We start from the raw sequence: 18927 nt of genomic DNA, 5'->3' as shown, positions 1-18927 counted from the left end.
AGAAAGGGAAAGAAAGAAAAAAGAAAGAGGAAAAAAAAGAAAAAGAAAAAGATAAAAACAAACAAAAACAGAACAAAACAAAAAAAAAAACAGAATATGATCAAATATGATCAGGCTAGTGCATAGATCAGGCCACACACTAGATTTTGCGTGTATTTTGGTCTGTTAGAAGAAACTGTATATCAAAATTTTAAGGAGAGAAGAACTTATATATATATATGCCAAAAATAAGGATAACCACTATGAAGGGATAAAATATGACTCTAAAAATGAAAAATAAAAAATGTTTTTTTAAAAAAGGGATTGATAAGATGTTGGTTGAAAAAGGGAAAAAGAAAACTTCAAAAAAAAAAACAAAAAACAGTTAAAAAAATTAACTTTGAAAAACTAATGAATCATGGTAAAAAAGCCATGAATTCTATGTGCAGTATTCCCCTAGCGCTGGAGTTTTCCCGTTCTCCTCGATTGGTAAACTTGGTCTTGGCTTGCTGGCTGTTCGTGCTGATCTTCTAGGGGAGGGGCCTGTTGCCGTGGTTCTCAAATGTCTTTGCCGGAGGCAGAATTGCCCTGCCTTTGTCGGTCCGGGCTAAGTAATCTGCTCAGGTTTGCTCTCAGGAGCTTTTGTTCCCTGCAAGCTCTCGGCACAGCTTTGGAGGACCAGGGTGAAAATGGTGGCCTGCCACTCTCTGCCTGGAGTAGTTGAGAACTCGGGGCCCCGCTCCTCAGTGCGCCCCCAGAGAAAAGCAGTCAATCACTCCCATCTCCCCGGTCTCAGGCCGCACTCCGCGCTCACCCGGCCTGTGACCGAGCGTTTCTATCTCTGGCACCCAACCCCGTGTGGAGTCTCCAAACCCAGCAGATCCCTGCGGTGCGCTCCCGTGTTGCTCCTCCTGGGGGAGGAAGGGGCGTCTCCCCGGCTCAGCTGCTTGTTGGGTCCCTGCTGGAGGAGCAGTGGCCCGAGTGGGCCGCGGATCACAGTTTATGACAACCCCGAGCTGAGAGCCCGCGCCTTGGCTCCATCTCTGCAGCCGGATTCCCCGCTCCGATACCCGGGAGCTCTGCCGCACTCAGGCACCCTCGGTCTTTCTGTGACCCCGAGGGTCCTGAGACCACACTGTCCCACGAGGTTTCCACCTCCTGCTTAGCCACTGGAGTGACGTCCCTCAGCGGAGCCGACTTCTAAAAGTTCCGATTTTGTGCTCTGCGGCTCTAGCACTTGCCAGAAGTGGCCGATGGAGGCCCCCTCCCCTGCCGTCTATCCTCCCGAATATCACCTCGGATGTACTTCTCCGCACGTCCTACCTTCCAGAAAGTGGTGCTTCTCTGTTCAGAGAGTTGTTGCTACTCTCTTCTTGGATCTCCTGTTGAGTTCGTAGGTGTTCAGAATGGTTTGATCCCTATTCAGCTGAATTTCTGAGACCAGACGAAATCCAGGTCCCCTACTCCTCCGCCATCTTGCTCCGCCTCAAGGCCAAATTTTAGAAGAAAAATTTGAAAAATTCATGATAAATTTTGACTATCACTAATATATAAAGAATTCTTACAAATCAATAAAAAAAATTTTAAAGCCAGAAGAAATTATGCTAAAAATATTATCAGGTATTTAAAAAATAAATCTAAGTAGCCAACAAATTTATTACCTCATTAGTAATCTAAGAAGTATAAATTTAAAGGAAAAATGATTTTTTGTCAAATTGGTATATATTTTTAACTATATAATGTCTTAGAATTATTGTGTACTCTTTAATTCAGCAATTTCATTTCTGTAACTTTATCTTAAGCAGAAAAAATAGATATTCATAAAAGTGTATGGCCAAAATTGTTAATGACAGCATTATTTATAATAGCCTAAAAATCTAAACTCTTTAGAAATCCAATGATAGAAGATGGGGTTAAACCAATTTTGACAAATTCCTACAATAAAAGAAGTACCATAATGTAGTAGGTAAGGACACAGACTCTAGTTTTAAATTAGTGGGATTCAAATCTGAATTTTATAATTCTTACCTTTAGAGCCTTTGACAAGTTATTTATTTTCCCTAAATGTCAGTATAAAGGGGATCCTAAAAGTGCTTAACATAATGATTGAACTGAGCATTAAATGAGATAATCCAGCAATGCATCCCTTATATAGTGTTTAGCACATAATGCCAATGAAAAATTTTTTTAAGATTTTTTATTTATTTATTTGACAGAGAGAGACACAGCGAGAGAGGGAACACAAGCAGGGGGAGTGGGAGGGGAGAAGCAGGCCTCCCGCTGAGCAGAGTGCCCGATGCAGGGCTCGATCCCAAGACCCTGGGATCATGACCTGAGCTGAAGGCAAACACTTAACGACTGAGCCACCCAGGCACCCCAATGCCAATGAAAATTAACTTCATATTTTCTCTTAATAGATTATCATGTAGACATAAAAATAATGTCTCAGTTGGCCTTGTAATAAAATGGGAAAGTGTTTATGATGAATTGTTAATGGGAGAGAGAAGAGTAAAATTTTATATAAACTCTAATACAAATTATATAACAATAGAAGCATAACACAGGTATTAAAAAGCCGGGAATTTACATCAAAATGTCAACAGTGTTATCTCTAGGTTACTACATTATTTTTTCCTTGGTAATTTTCTACATTGCATTCCTCTGCAATGAACACATATTTTGTAATTAAAATAATCATAAATAAAAATGTAATGTGATACGTTGCTGAGTATGTTCAGCTTTTTTCTCCTTGACTATCACAAATTACTATGCAACACATTTTATGCTTCAGAAGTTCTAGCACTTATACTTTATCAACAAATTCTTTCTTGTAGGCTATGATTAGATCCAAAGTAGCATTTACCCTTCACTGCTTTCCTTGTCATTTGGCAGATAGAATTATCAGGAAGGCATGTCAAGAATGTATATTCCTGGTAATAGCTGATTTAATGCCCGTGTCACATTTAAAGTGGTGTTTTAATTTTTTTTTCCCTTTGTACCCTGATAGGATTAAGGGTATAAAGACACTGTTGATTTGCCAATACTCAAATGAAACTCCTTTGTTAGAAATAAAGCCAAAGCAGCATCTACTTGCACATTTTAATATTAACTAAGTTGCCTAAATAAATATAAAATTGTGTTGATAATAAAATGATAATATTCTAAGTGCCAAGCACATAATATATGATCAACAAATACTTGTTTAATAAAATAGAACCAAAATAGGTACCAGCCACTTATAAAATATTCATATTGAGCTTGTTAAATTGTTCTTCACTTTTAGAGATATTGTGTATTTCACCATTTTTTTGACAGAAGACTTCCGTGAAACTTTTGCCTGGGGGACTTGGGGACCTATATTTTAACACTGTCACTGGGCTAGTGTTAGGGCACCCTTGACAATAGCACTTAGTGACACGTTTTCTCCCCTTCATAATAAATACCCCTGCATTTTCTGCTCATCCTACAGAAGTCCCTGTCTCCACTGCTCATTCTCGCAGGCTTGGTTCGTACTTCTTATCACTGATACAGTACTTGTTCTTATCACTATCCACCTGTATCAGCCAGGATTAGGTCTGGTCCACTATAACAGGAAACACAACACAAGGTAGCACTGGCTCTTTTAGGGAAGTTTAAGTTAAGGAAACAAGATGAAGGTAGTCTGTGACTAGGGAGAGAGTCCCACAGTGCCTTCAGCAACTTTCCCAAGGTTCTTCCAACTCAACTTTCTGCCATCCCTGGAGGGTGTCTATTAGAAGGTGGAGGAGGGACAGTAAAGCATCCTCCAGGCTGGGAAGTCACCTTGAGACAGAAAAATGAAGCAAGCCACTCCATACGTTTACAGTTTCATTCAGGGTAACTTACTGACTGGGCAGAGGGCGAGTGAAGGGTCCAGGCACCATGCAGCTACCCCCCACCCTCCACATCCAGACCATAATCCACAGCTTTTATAGGGTGGGAGGCATTGTGGTGAGGTCAAACGGGAGTTATCTAAAGTGGCACCATCTGTGCACCAGTCCTCTCGCTTACTTATCAGAAGTGGCGTCACCTGTGGGACAGTCATCCCTACTAGTTCCCTTAAATGGCATCTTCTGTGCACCACTTTAGGGAAACTCAGAACAAGCTTTCCTGCATTCCGGCCAGGGCATACATTAACCTCCATGGAGCTTGGAGGGAGCCCCAAAGGAGGTCATTGCATGGGCGTGAGCAAGATGGAGCACCAAAGAGGGAGTCAGTATTACCAGCACTCCTAGAATCTTGACTCCTGATCCAAGATAGCTGGCGCAGCTCCGACCAGCACAGTCATCTTCCAGGCAGCATGACACATGATGGCTATGCCTCTTCCTCTTAGGAGACTTTCTATGCATAAGACCTCATGGCACTTCCTTAATACCTGTGTTAGTTATCTTTTGCTGTGTAACAAATTATGCCAAAACTTTGCAGCTTTAAACAACAAACATGTATTGTCTCCAAGTTTCTGTGGGTCAGGAATCCATGAGCACCTGGGCTGAGTACTTCTGGCCAAGGATTTCTCACAAGGTTGCAATCAAAGTGTTGGCTGGGTCTAAGTCATCTGAAGGCTTACCTCAGAAGGATATGCTTCTGAGATCTCTCATGAAGCTGTTGACTGGCCTCAAGTCCTTGCTAGCTTTTGGCTGGGGACATCAGTTTCTCACCATGAGTCTCTCTGTAGAGCAAATTACAACATGGTAACTGGCTTCCCTCAGAGCAAAAGAGTGTGAGAGGACACCACAAGATGGAAACCATAGACTCTTTTGTAACCTAATCTTGGACCTAATTTTTTCACTTTTGTCATACTCCATTCATTAGAAGGCCCAGCTCATTCTTGAGAGGAGGCAATTGCAAAAGGGATCATTGGGAACCATTTTAAGAACTGCCAACCACAAAATTGCATTAAACAAAACGTGGCCACATATGCAGATTTTTCTCGACTTATGATGGGGTTATGTCCAGGTAAACATCACAGGTTAGCCTAGCCTACCTTAAACATGCTCAGAACACTGATATTAGCCTATAGTTGGGCAAAATCATCTAACACAAAGCTTATTTTATAATAAAGTGTTGAATAGCTCAATCGATTGAATATTATACTGAAAGAGAAAAACAGAGTGGTCGTATGAGTATAGAATGGTTGTAAGTGATCAGTCGTTTACCCTCATGATGGCTGGCTGACTGGGAGCTGCCCAGCATCACACTTAATAGGGGCATTTAACCTAGTCTGGGAAGATCAGAGAAAAATTACCCAAGGAAATAAAGTCCAAACTTCTTTTTAAAAAAATTTTTTATTGTTATGTTAATCACCATACATTACATCATTAGTTTTTGATGTAGTGTTCCATGATTCATTGTTTGTGCATAACACCCGGTGCTCCACGCAGAACGTGCCCTCTCTAACACCCATCACCAGGCTAACCCATCCCCCCCACCCGCTCCCTTCTAGAACCCTCAGTTTGTTTTTCAGAGTCCATCGTCTCTCGTGGTTCGTCTCCCCCTCCGATTTACTCCCCTTCATTCTTCCCCTCCTCCTATCTTCTTCTTCTTTTTTTTCTTAACATATATTGCATTATTTGTTTCAGAGGTACAGATCTGTGATTCAACAGTCTTGCACAATTCACAGTGCTCACCATAGCACATACCTTCCCCAATGTCTATCACCCAGCCACCCCAACCCTCCCACCCCCCCCACCACTCCAGCAACCCTCAAACTTCTTTTCTCCCAAACTTCCCATGTTCAAATCCCACCCACATTTATTTTTGTTTTGTTTTGTTTTACTGTATATTTGCTACTCCCCCCTTGCCAACCCTCCTCTCTAACTGAAATGGATTACCTGTTCTGTGCTGAATACACGGTATGTGGTTATAAAACCTCTGTCTTCTTCTAGATTAGAATAATACATATCTTGGACTCCCTTTCTCATTCCTATTACTGAGCCATCGATATTTCCTAGCAATATTTCAGGCAGAGGGAGGTTTTCATTCTAGCCTAGCAACAAAGTTTTGAGGCCATATTTTTCTGGGTTGATTTTATAACTGGTTTGTCTTTTTAAAACTCATTTCAGACTCTGCTGTTAAGCTACCACTGCACAGCAGTCTATAATCTACAAAATAACTTACTGGGCTTGTTGTTCTAGTGTACAATCATTTGCTCCAAGGAAGTTCATCAATGGCCCCCTCAAGGATTCTGGGGATATTTGAAATCCAATGAGAGAGAGAGAAGTATCCTTGAGACTTAGAAACATATTCTAATAATAGCATCTAGGTCCCTTGTTGTAATGTCAGGCATGGGTGCATAAAATAGATTGAGTCCAACTGTGCCCATTATGTACTTGGGCTTCACAACATTAATGATGGGAAAAAAATCAAACCAAGCATTTTCAGCACTACCTCCACAAGCCATTCCACCAGGAAACCATTTCCTTCAGTCAATCAGGCACTGTAAAGTCATTTCAAGTATTTCCACCGCTCCCATTTCAGCCAAATGTTTGAAATTCTTCCAAGCCTTTCTGAAAAAAAATTAAGATACAAATTGGCACTTGAAGGATTAGACAAGACAGTGGTTGAACTCTGTGCTTAGCTTGGGTTCTGCCAGCCATTTGCTGCATGACTATCACAAGACACCTGACCACCCACACCTTAATGATCTAGAAATTGATGGCTTGAGGGAGGTATGTGCCTTAAAGAGTGTCAATGAAATCCATGGAATGCTTTAAAGAGACTGTTACATAATTTAAGTTCATCACTACTGATATTAATCAGCCTCTTTTCTTGATGCATTATTCATGTCAATTAATTAATATAATTAGGGCTCAACTTTGTCTTTCACAATGAGCACAGCACCTCTTTTGTGCTTATTCTTTTTTTTTTCTTATTTGCATTTAGCGTTTTACTTGGCAGTAATCAACCATATATACTTCACTCACAGAAAAAGCAACACATTAGTCATCACCAGTCATTAAATAAATTCCTTTATTTTTGAGAAAAAATTCCCCACCAAAACAATCTCTACTCTCTGCCATGGTTCAGTACCATGGATGTTGATCATTGTTCTTGCCATTTCTGCCCATAAAAAACTGCGAATCTGAGAGCCAACAGCATTCAGTCACCTTTTTCATGCCACATGCAACAGCTCATTCACCCTGAAAACATTAGTGCTGGCCTCAGTGATGGACTAAAGGTACCCTTCAGCGCAAGACTGAGGCATAGATGTAGGCTGAGGCAGTTTCAAGTTTTGAACTTGGAATTTACGTCAAACGTTAGCACCACCACTTAGTTGGAGGCTAGGGAAAGATGGAACCAAAAATCTTATAGAAGATAAAACTTTGAATGCTGCCCACCTACCTCTGTTTTTATTCTCTCCCAATATTCTCCTGCTGTCCATAGTACCTGATTTCTTCCCAGCTCTATGCCCTACCTGCTTTTTTCTCTTCCCCCAAGAAGGCTCTTCTATTCCACTATCACTAGAATCTTAGAATCTCAGTGATAGAAAAGCATACAAACTTCTCTGGTTCAACAAACCTCTATCCAGTGCATCAATCCTGCCTATAACATTTGCCAGCATATCTTCTGCTTAAGATCTCCTAAAATTAGAAGGGAGTAGCCCCTTGCATTGCAGAAGATAAACTTTTAATCTAATTGATGAAGAGCAAGTTTCCCATTGAACCAAAAATCCTCTTGTTAGTTTCTACTTGCAGCATTTTATTCATTCGTTTATACATTGAGGAGAGGACAGTTGGGCAGAATCTTTATGGGTAACTCTAAGGGTTTCCAGAAGAAGAGGGGGTTCATACCTTCAGGTGGACAGAGAAAGCAGAAAGAACAGTATGTGAAAAAGCACAGAAAGCCAAGCTGCAAACGGTTTGGGGGTAGATGGGGTTACCATCTTCATCATCTCTTTATCTAATTCTTTGAAGTCTTGAAGAATACTTCATCCTTTACCAACTACATCTCTCTCCAGGACCTTGTACTACCAGATAGCATCTCTTTTTCTTTGGCATCTTTGTCTTTCCTATGTCTTTCAATAATGTTTGAGGGGTGCATGGGTGACTCAGTCAGTTAAACATCTGCCTTGGGTTCAGTTCATGATCCCAGGGTCCATGGATCAAGCCTGCTCAATGGGGAGTCTGCTTCTGCCTCTCCCTCTGCCCCTCCCCCTGCTCATGCTTTCTTTCTCTCTCCCTCTCTTTCTCTCAAATAAATAAAATCTTCTTAAAAAACAATATTTGAGTCTTCCCCAATGGAAATGCCTTCCATCGACCCCGCCTAACTTCAAGTTTCTACCCTTCTTCTTCCTTCCAAGTAATTCGTAATGAGAGTAGCCCAGTGTTCCTTAAGGTGTGGTTCATGAACAACTCACACCAGAGTCACCCAAGTCCTTGTTTAAAATGCAGCATCCTGGGCTCTGACTCTAGAAGTAATGAATCAAAGTCTGTGCAGCAACCTGCTATTTTTTTTCTCTTAAAATAAAGCTGCTCCAACATCAGAGAAGCACTGAAGTAGCCAATACTCCCAGTCTCCTGAGTCCACTGTAAGCAAGCTTCCACCCCACTTAGTTACTCAAACTCTCAATACTCTCTGCAGCAATCACCCCTTCTTAAAGTTGTATCCTCTTGTTTTCTGAAATCACCACCCTTTGGTGATTTCCCTCTTTACTTTTGTCGCCTCTTTCTCTGTCCTTTCCCTGGACTCTATTTGCTCAAATTGTTTCTCAGTTGTTCATCCCTAACCCTTTTCTCCCTATACATGTATTCCCTGAGGAATTTTTCTAAATCGTGGTTCCAAGGACCATCTATAGGTGATCTCCAATACCCACATTCTGCTCCACCTCTATCTTAATCTTCCTAGTAGTCATGGTGAACCATCAAAGTCACCATTTAAAAAATAGAGTCCTCTTCATAGTCTCCCTCCCCTCAAACCCGTTTCTCCATTTTTGATTTAATATCAGTAAGGATGCTTTCAAATTTCAGTAACAGAAAACTCAGACTCGGTTGGTTTGAATAATCAGGAAGAGGTATTGTTTCACATAATGAGAATTCTAAAGATAGGTCAGTCCCTTGATTGGTTAACTCAGAGGCTAAATGACATCAAGCAAGATGCAACTCCCCCTATTTTCACTTCCTGCCATTTTCAGCCCATTGGCTTATCTTCAGGCTGGTCTCTCATTGAGATCACTGCAGTGGTGTCAGACATCATATCAAGACAAGTAGTATTAGTTGGAAGAAGACAGGGACTATTTCTTTTCCTGTGGGTCTTCATATCGGCAAAGAAAACCTTGACCAGAAGCCCTTTAGAAGACTTCTCCTCTTCTCATTGGCCAGAATTGTGCTACATGCACTTTCCAAAATCATCTACTGTAAAATGGACAGAGAGGGGCCGCTGTGGTAGGCCCACCTCTCTTGTACCATAATGTTGCCTTGAGGATGGTGGGTATGTGAATAGTCAGGGTTCTGTTAGAAAAGAGAGGAGATAGTTGAATCAATTATAATTAGGGTTGTTTTTTTTTAAAGACTTATTTATTTATTTCAGTGAGAGAGAGAGAGCGTCCAGGGGGGAGGGGCAGAGGAATTCAAGTGGACTCCTCACTGAGCACGACTCAGCACGCTGAGATCAGACCTGAGCCAAAACCAAGAGTAAGACGTTCAGCCAACTGCACCACCCAGGTGCCCCAATTATAATTAGGTTTGATTGCTATTAACAAACATCCAGTTCAACGGGGGCTTACATATATAAAGAAATCCAGAGGCAGAAAATCCAGGACACTTGTCTTAGCTCCATGAAGGGATGAGGGATCCAGGCTCCTTCTAAGTTTTCTGCTTTTCTGGATGAGGTTGCCACAGCAGAGTCCGGCCAGCCTCTTGAGTCTAGGCAGTAGTGCTCCACAAATGAAAAAGAGCCCCATCTCTCTCTCTTTTAAGGAGACTTCTCAGATAAGATTTATTCTTATGTTGCAAAGGAAAATGGTAAATGTCATTTTAACTTGATACATTGTCCAGGGCTTTGTTACTAAGGAAGGAAGCAGATCTATTGGGAGGCAACCAGCAAATCTGCTATGGGGTGAGTATTCATACAGGTGTCTGTTACTGTCACCATTCTTTCCCTCAAGTCATCCAAGCTGGAAACCAAGCACCTTCTTTAACTGTCTCACATCATTTGACATATATGAGCCTGGATGATTTTGTCTGCAACAGACTTAACAAACCTTTTCTTTTATCTCAATTCCCACTGCCTCTGCCTTAGATCAGAGCTTCACCACGTCCAGACTCTTTTAAGAGCTTCCTTCCACCCCCATCTGTATCCAGACTTCTTATTTCAGTCTATTCCCAATGCTATATTCAGATTCTTCCTTAAACACAATTCTAATTTACTAAAATAACTCCAATAGCACTCTACTACTTACTGACTGAAGTTAAATTGCCTAGTAAATCAAACAAAACTCAATACAGCGGCCCTAGCCAATCTCCTACTACTCCCTGCATTTCTGTCACACCAGACCAAATCCTTTCAGAGCCATCCAGGTATCACTGATTCGTTTAGTGATATTTGTTTTGCTAACATATTACAATATGTGGTTAATATATAGTTTTCATTTTTCCTCCTGCCAAGTACTTTCAACCAATGAGAGTCCCAACATGATTTCCTAAGTTATATCTGTTCTATAATGTGTATGGTTTATTCCAGTCTGGGCTCTCTGTCAACTATTTTCTTTTTTCTTTTTTTTAAGATTTTATTTATTTAATGGGGCGCCTGGGTGGCTCAGTCGTTAAGCTTCTGCCTTCGGCTCAGGTCATGATCCCAGGGTCCTGGGATCGAGCCCCGCGTCGGGCTTCCTGCTCAGCGGGAAGGCTGCTTCTCCCTCTCCCGCTCCCCCTGCTTGTGTTCCTCTCTCACTGTGTTTCTCTCTGTCAAATAAATAAATAAAATCTTAAAAAAAAAGATTTTATTTATTTAAGAGAGAGAGTAAGAAAGAGAGAGAGAGCACAAGCCGGGGGGACAGCAGGCAGAGGGAGAAGCAGGCTCCTGGCTGAGCAGGGAGCCCGACGGGGGGCTCGATCCCAGGACCCTGCTGGGATCATGACCTGAGCCGAAGGCAGACGCTTACCCAACTGAACCAGGTGCCCTCATCTATTTTCGTGATCTAGCAAAGAGTTTGGATCTACGATGGCTAACTAAAGGTGTGCATATTATATTTTTGAACAGACTGTGATGGAGCAAAGGAAAAATAATTACCGGAACTGAAAATGCAGGTTCCTTTTTTTAATGTTTTTTTTTTCCCCAGCTTTATTGAGGTATACTTGACAAATAAAAATTATATATATTTAAGGTGTACAACATGTTTTGATATTTGTATACATTGTAAAGTGATTAGCATACTCAAGCTAATGAACATATCCATCACCTCACGTCATTATAAGTTTTGTGATGAGAACACTTAAGATCTACTCTCAAAAAATTTCATTTATATAATACAGTATTTTTAAGGTGTACAATGTAATAATTTGATATAAATATATATTACAAAATGATTATCACAATAAGGATGGTTAACACATCCTTCACCTCAGATAATTACTATTTTGTTGTTGTGCTGAGAATATTTAAGATCTCTCAGTAACATTCAAGTATACAATACGGTATTGTTAACTATAGTCACCTTGATTTACGTTAAATCCCCAGAACTCACGCTTCTTACAACAGGAAATTTGTACCCTTTGACCAAACCCTCCCCAGTTCCCCCACCCTCCAGCCCCCGGCAACCGCCAACCCACTATCTTTTGATGAGTTCATCCATTTATTTTAGATTCAATACCTGAGATCATATGGTATACATGCAGATTCCAAGGAGGGTCAAGATGCTCTTTGAAGAAAGAGATGATAAAAAAGTAACAATCATCAGATAATTAGGGATGGGTGAAAGTTCTTTGACATCTCAGAAGCACTATAACATTACTGCAGACCAGAAGGATTAACCATAACCATCCATTATTTAAGTTGGAAGATGTTTATGTTGGAGACACATCATGACTCCAGGGAATTGAAGACAAATAAAGAGAAATAGCTGGTTGATGATACTGAAAAAAAACATTTTCCCAAATTTATGCAATAACATGATTTTATTTCTAGGAATGCATCCCATCTTCAGATACTTAGAGGCAAAAGCGGATTTATCCCGAAGCCAATGAATCTTAAGTATAACGACATCCACCAGGACAGGTCTTCTCTGAAGTTCTGTGATAGGGCCATAGCTCTATGTTCATGTGGCTGTATCGGTATTTTTTTATATAATTTAAAAGTGACAGGAAAATTGCAAAAATAGATGCATCATTACTATCCAAAGACCCAATTTGAGTTTTGCCAATTGTCCCAGTAATGTGCCTTATAGCACAGTGATTCACTTTATGATTATATATTGCATTAGACTCCTTCAGTCTGGAGCTCTTCCTTAGTTTTTCCTTGACATTCATGACCTGGATGCTTTGAAAATTATAGGCCAGATATTTTGTAAAATGTCTCTCAGTCTGGGTTCATCTGATGTTTCCTCATAGTTAGATTCAGCTTATCCACCTCTAGCAAGAACATTACAGAAGTAATTCTCTGTTCTTCTCATTGCATCTCTTCAGGTGGTACAGGATTTCCATTTGTCCAGTTAGTGGTGATGTTAACTTCAATCATGACTGAGGTGGTGTTTGCTGGGTGTCTCTAAAGTTACCTTTTCCCTTTGTAATGAAGGCTTTTGGGGGAGGTGTTTTGAGACTTAGTCAACTTCACTCACTAGTCTTAGCATTCATTAATACTCAAATTATTACTATAATGGTTGCCAAAAGATGATTTTCTAATTCCCTCATTCCTTCTACATTTACTAGTTGGCATTCTACTATAAGTAAACGTTTTTTCTTCTCCCCATTTATTATTCACGAATTAACTTTAGAGTGGTGTGAATTCATGATTATTTTATTCAATGAGCAATAATCTATTATTAGCATCCTTTATTTTGACCTCAAGTTGTCCCTGATTTGGCCAGTGGGAATCCCTTTAATCTGGCTTCTGTGACTTTTGACACACTGCCGTCATTCTTTGAGTATCTCTTGCTTTCTAAAAAAAGCAATATTTCCAAGCTTATCTTCTAATTTCCATGGTTCGAACCTGCAACAGTATTGACAAACCAAGATCTGAGCCCTAGGGGTGCTCACTGCTTTGGGGTGTGGCTATTCCCGAGGCTTCTCAGTGGAGAAGCTAAGGAACTTATATACCTTTACATCTGTATTTATTTTTATATCTTTCTTTTAGATTTTTATTTATTTTTATTTTTATTTATTTATTTGAGAGACAGAGAGAACATGAGGGGGTGGGCAGAGGGAGAGGGAGAAGCAGACTCTCTGCTGAGCAGGGAGCTCAATGAGGGGCTCAAGATTCCAGGATCCTGTAATCATGACCACCCAGGTGCCCTTATTTTTATACCTTTCTATATGTGAATTTACACTGATACCTCCTATTGCAATCCAACACAAGGTTCATTTTAGCTGTCTCCTTAGCATATTTAGAACTCTGTTCTCTGACAGTGAGAAGCCTGGCTACCAAAACATCAATTTATTTACCTATTAGATCAATTTCCCTTTTCTATAACCAATCTTGTCCCCAATACCTGCCACATGGATGCCCCTCCATCCCACCGCATGCCACACACCACCCGACTGTGCACTGGCTTTCTCCTCACCCAAATAAGCCCTTCTCTGGGCTGCCTCTACCCACCAATCCTAATTAACCCTGAGTTCAGATTTCCTCTTTACCACTATTGAACTTCGAAGTCCTCCACTGGCCTCATGGACAACCTCCTCAGTCTTCTGGGGCTCCTACAGCTCACATCTACCCATTCCCTCCCCCACAGAAGACGCCGTCTTCCTACTCCTCCCACCCCAGGTGGTCTTCCATACCTCATCCTGTCACCATGGCCCCTACCGCTCCTGACAGACACCTACTTTGGTTCCAATTAATGTTTTTTTGGACTAAATTGTTCAGAAAATAAGGGTGGAAGGGAGGAGGATTTTAATGTTTTTATAAAATAAGGATATTTTATAAATGGCCTTTCACAAATTTGGAAAAGATAGGTTAAACACTATCCGTTAAGAACACCGTCTCTTTCCACTGCGGCTTCCCTCTGTCACGTGACCCCCCGTGTTGCGTGGCACTGGAGCATGCACAAGCGTTTCCGGGATCTAGCGAAGGAGAACTTGACCTGGAGTTATATTTAGTTTGGATATTGTAGAATATATTTGTGTGTAATTATATATTTATATTTAGCTTTTTTTGCCACCTGAAAAGCATTTCTGTGTGACTTTAACAAAGTGAAACAGATCTGATTGTAACCCGCCACGAGGCAACATTGACAATCAGACATTGCCACAACACAGCTGCGATAAAAGGTGAGCGAAAGCTCTCACTGTTGGTCATTAATAAGTTTGCCGAATATGTGCCGCATGCAGCTCATACCTTAGTCTTGCTGGAATAAAAAAATACTGACCCCACAGTTCCCGAGGTTGGTGATTGCTTTGATATTTGGTAAAAGTTCTATGTTTTCTGGCTCATCTCCTAAATAAGAGTATTTAAACCCACACACCAATTTGGCTTTTTCTTTCCTTTAGCCTAGATGTAACAATTTGACCTGCCCCTTATTTATACAGACTTGCAACATGGACACAAAGAAGATGCAAAAAGTTTATTTAAAAGTTAGTGAAACTCAGGGCCCCTGGATGGCTCAGCTGGTTGAGCTTTGACTCAATTTTGGCAAAGGTCATGAACTCAGGGTCGTGGGATCCTGGGACTGAGCTCCATGTGGGGCTCTGTTCTCAGTGGGGAGTCTGCTTGGGATTCTTTCTCTGCCTCTGTCCCTCTCCTATGCTCGGTTGTGCACTCTCTCTAAATAAAAAGTGAAATCTTTAAAAAAAATAAATAAAATAGGGGCGCCTGGGTGGCTCAGTCGTTAAGCGTCTGCCGTCGGCTCAGGTCATGATCCCAGGGTCCTGGGATCGAGCCCGGCATCGGGCTCCCTGCTCGGCGGGAAGCTTGCTTCTCCCCCTTCCACTCCCCCTGCTTGTGTTCCTTCTCTCGCTGTGTCTCTCTCTTGTCAAATAAATAAATAAATAAATAAATAAAATAAAATAAAAGTAAAACTCAAAAATACTACTTAACTGTAATTTGGTAGTCATTTTATGAACATCTCAATAGAACAAGAATTTATAGATTCCTGATTTAAATGTATGTGAACAGTACCTCCTTTTATATTTAAGTTTATTTATGAAAGAAAAGTAAAAATTTAGATGAAATTAATAAAATATGAAATGTGATAAAGATGAGTGATAAAATCTACGGAAATTGTTTTGACACCAAAAAGTCATTCATAGGAAGAGATAAATTTTGAATAAAAGTAATAAAAAAAGCTCATAGATAATTGTTTGATAATCCAATTAATGAAGTGGAATGAAGCATTTGAATATAGTGAAAAAGTGTTAAATTTCTTGCTGGTTTGACATAAAATAACTGACATCAAGGAAGATAAAATAAAACCCATGATATACCACCATAATGAAAACATTAATGACAACAGGATGATAATGTCATTAATTCGAAAAGAATTAAAGACAAGTCACTGTGAAAAAGAATTTGAAACCCCCTAAAATCTTACAGCTCATGTATAAAAGAAACTGGATAGTGTTTTCCCAAATTCCATAGCAACCCTAGAAAGTTAACATGGTATTAATAACAAAGAGTTGTGAAATTGAAACATTTTTTCTAAACTGGTAACAATAAAATTCAATTTTATCAACCATCCTAGAAAAATTAATGAATTATCATTCCTTTTTCCATACAGACTATATTGTAAAAATTGTTGCTATAGGAAGAGCCTGTCAGAGATTATAAGCACCCCACCCCCCACTTAATGAGAGTGGAAAATATTACAGTTATGTGAATTAATTCAATATTATTTTATTTTTCCAGATTTTGTGAGGTTAGTGATATTTGCCAGCTTTTACATTTGTAAGTTGTTGTCATATACCTTCTCATTCTAAATAAATCTTCATTTGGGGCGCCTGGGTGGCTCAGTGGCTCAGTCGTTAAACATCTGCCTTCGGCTCAGGTCATGATCCCAGGGTCCTGGGATCGAGCCCCACGTCGGGCTCCCTGCTCAGCGGGAAGCCTGCTGCACCCTCTCCCAGTCCCCCTGCTTGTGTTCCCTCTCTTGCTGTCTCTCTCTCTGTCAAATAAATAAATAAAATGTAAAAAAATAAAAAAACAAATTGTAAAAATAAATAGGTCTTCATTTTAATATTTTATTTCATGTTCATAAGTTTTATTATTTTTATTAAGGAGGATTTCCCAAATATATAATCTCCAGGCCCCACTTAGTCTGGATCTGCCCCTTATAGAATTTATAGTATTCAAGTAGGCTTCCAAGCCTTCACTCATGCTGTTTCTTGTGCCTGGGCCTGCCACCACCCCTTTTGTTATTTATTATTCAAGATGTAACTCACAGGTTGCCTACTCTGTGAAACCCTTCAGCCTCCACTCCCAGCCATCTCCCAGGCAGAATGCTTTCAGAGAACATTTGTATATCTCATTTGTAATAAGACAGATAATTATACCCCCTAATAGAAATGAGCTCTTTGAAGGCAAGACAGTGTCACATTGTCCCCAGCTCCCAGCCTTACACCTGTTACTCAGGAAGATTTAGTAAATATTGGGTGACCGATGACTTTATGAATGAGTTGCAATGACACACAATACGGTAAAATTTTAAGACGTACAGTTGCCAATAACCAGAGAGAGTATGGTGCTCCCTCTCTTTTATCTTGTTGCTTAGATTTCTGGGTCTTTTTCCCTGAGCTCTTTTGTGCCTGTAATCCAGTTTGTATGGCAGGTCTTCTGTTGGTGGAGAAACACTTTTATTTTCTTAAGCTGTTGTTAAGGTATCTTTTATGAACAAGTAACTTATCAGAGGGGAAAAGAAGAAGAAGAGAATGTTGGGTCCACAGTGCTCAGGGGGAACTTATCATTTCTTTGTATGGTGGACAAAGGAAGAGAGAGCCTCTGGAAAAAAAATTTCATTTCCTGATCTATTCAGCAATCTATTAACTTCCTTTCCTTCATACACAGTGAGCTCTTTTGCCCTCCCTCCACGGCCTATTTCATTTCCTCTCTCATATTTAGCACATTAGTGCTTTCTCTAAGTTTCGACTCTTCTTAGTATCAATGTGCTTAAGTGCAGATGTCACTTTACAGGCTTGCCTGTGGCAGTTTTTCCTGTGTGTCCTCATCATTGGTTCCAAGCAGACTTGCACAAGCCATACCTGTCTTTGCTCAGGACTTTGATGTATATTGTGTCCCCGAATGGATGCACGACTCTGCCCAGAAATTGCCTGTCCATCACCTTCTGCTGTGCACTGCAAAATTAACTGTAGCCTCCATCATTCATAAACAACATGCTCCCCATGTTATATATCTCTGAACATTGTTTATTGAAATGAGGGCAGCCTATTATCACCGAGTGAGTTGTTTGATTATTGCCTTGTGCTTGCATTCAATATTCATTTATGCATTCATTTATTCAACAAATTGTAATGTAGTACTTCATAGGTATTAGGGACTATTAAGATCCTGGAGGTACAATTTATAGGATTGGGTCTTTCTAACCAACAGTTCTGTGTGAATTATAGAGTTACGGAAAGCAGAGGTGCTTTGAGCCAGAAGAGTTGGGTTTGTATCCGGCTCTGTCTCCAACCAGCTGTGAAGGGGTTTGCCTGAAGGTCTTTAGGTTTTTTCATAGGTAGAATGGGCAAACAATATCTATGTTCTAGTGTTGTTGTTTGGATTGAATTTTCAAAGCATCACTGAATGGTGGATTAGAGAAGGGAAGGTGAGGGCATGCCAACATCCCAGGGTTTTCTCTGTTTCAGTTAGAAACACAACTTTTCCCTTTCATGGAAATGAAAAGCAGCTACTGGGCAGCGCTGAAGACAAGGAAAGTGGCCCCAATGCCAGACCCCAACCCAGCACCGGGAGGAAACACAGTCCTCTTCCTTCCACATCCTTCCCCACATCAGACCCCAAGCCCGGAGCTAGCAGTAGTGGCTTGCACTTGACAGTGACCGTGGTTGGGAGAAGCATCAAAGACAAGCAGTGAGAGTTGCCCGCAGCACCAGCACTGCTGACAACACCCAAGAAGTGAAGATTCTGAAGACAGAGCAGTGTTCCTCAGATCCCAACTTCCAGCACTCAGTGCAGTGAGCATGAGCATGACCTTGACGTCAGCTCTTGGCTGCAGCAGGTGGAGCCGATGACGTGGTTCCTGGTTCAGAAGGAAACAAAGGGGTCTAGGATTAGGGGTACAGGAGGATAGCTGGAGGCCAGAAGGATTCTTTGCGCATTGTCAGGAACTATTAGTTGCACTAAATTTTTACATTTCCGATAACCACACCCCATTGTCTTTCCCCAGTTTTGTGGCTTAAGGAGATGCCTGCTCCCATGTGCAGAACCACGATCCTAGTGTATTGAGTGCTTGCTTTCTACATGCCAGACACCTTACTAGATTTTATATATATGTTCCATCTCCACAACTCCTTAAGGTGAGTGTTATGCCCATTTTACAGATAAGAAACCCAAGTTCAGAGAGAAGATAAGCCCCTTTTCCACAATCACACATGGGAGATGTCGGATTTCTACCTGGGAGTCTGACTCCCACAGCCAGGTTGCTTCTAGCTCCCACGTTGTAGGTGCTCGGCTTTTACGGCATGAATTTTGAATGAATCTTGGGCCTGCCTCCCTCTTCACGGTGCCCAAGAGATTCAAATATGAGAACTTAAAGTTTTCATGGCTATTATTTACTTCATCATCTCCCGAGGAGGGCCATGGAACTGTGGACTGTACCGTGGAGAATTGTTC

This window comes from Eumetopias jubatus, unplaced genomic scaffold (genome assembly GCF_037043125.1).
Source record: "Eumetopias jubatus isolate StellerSeaLion01/CBP00866 unplaced genomic scaffold, mEumJub1_p1.0 scaffold_8, whole genome shotgun sequence".
NCBI classification, from domain to species: Eukaryota; Metazoa; Chordata; class Mammalia; order Carnivora; family Otariidae; genus Eumetopias; species Eumetopias jubatus.
This window is presented reverse-complemented; position numbering follows the sequence as displayed.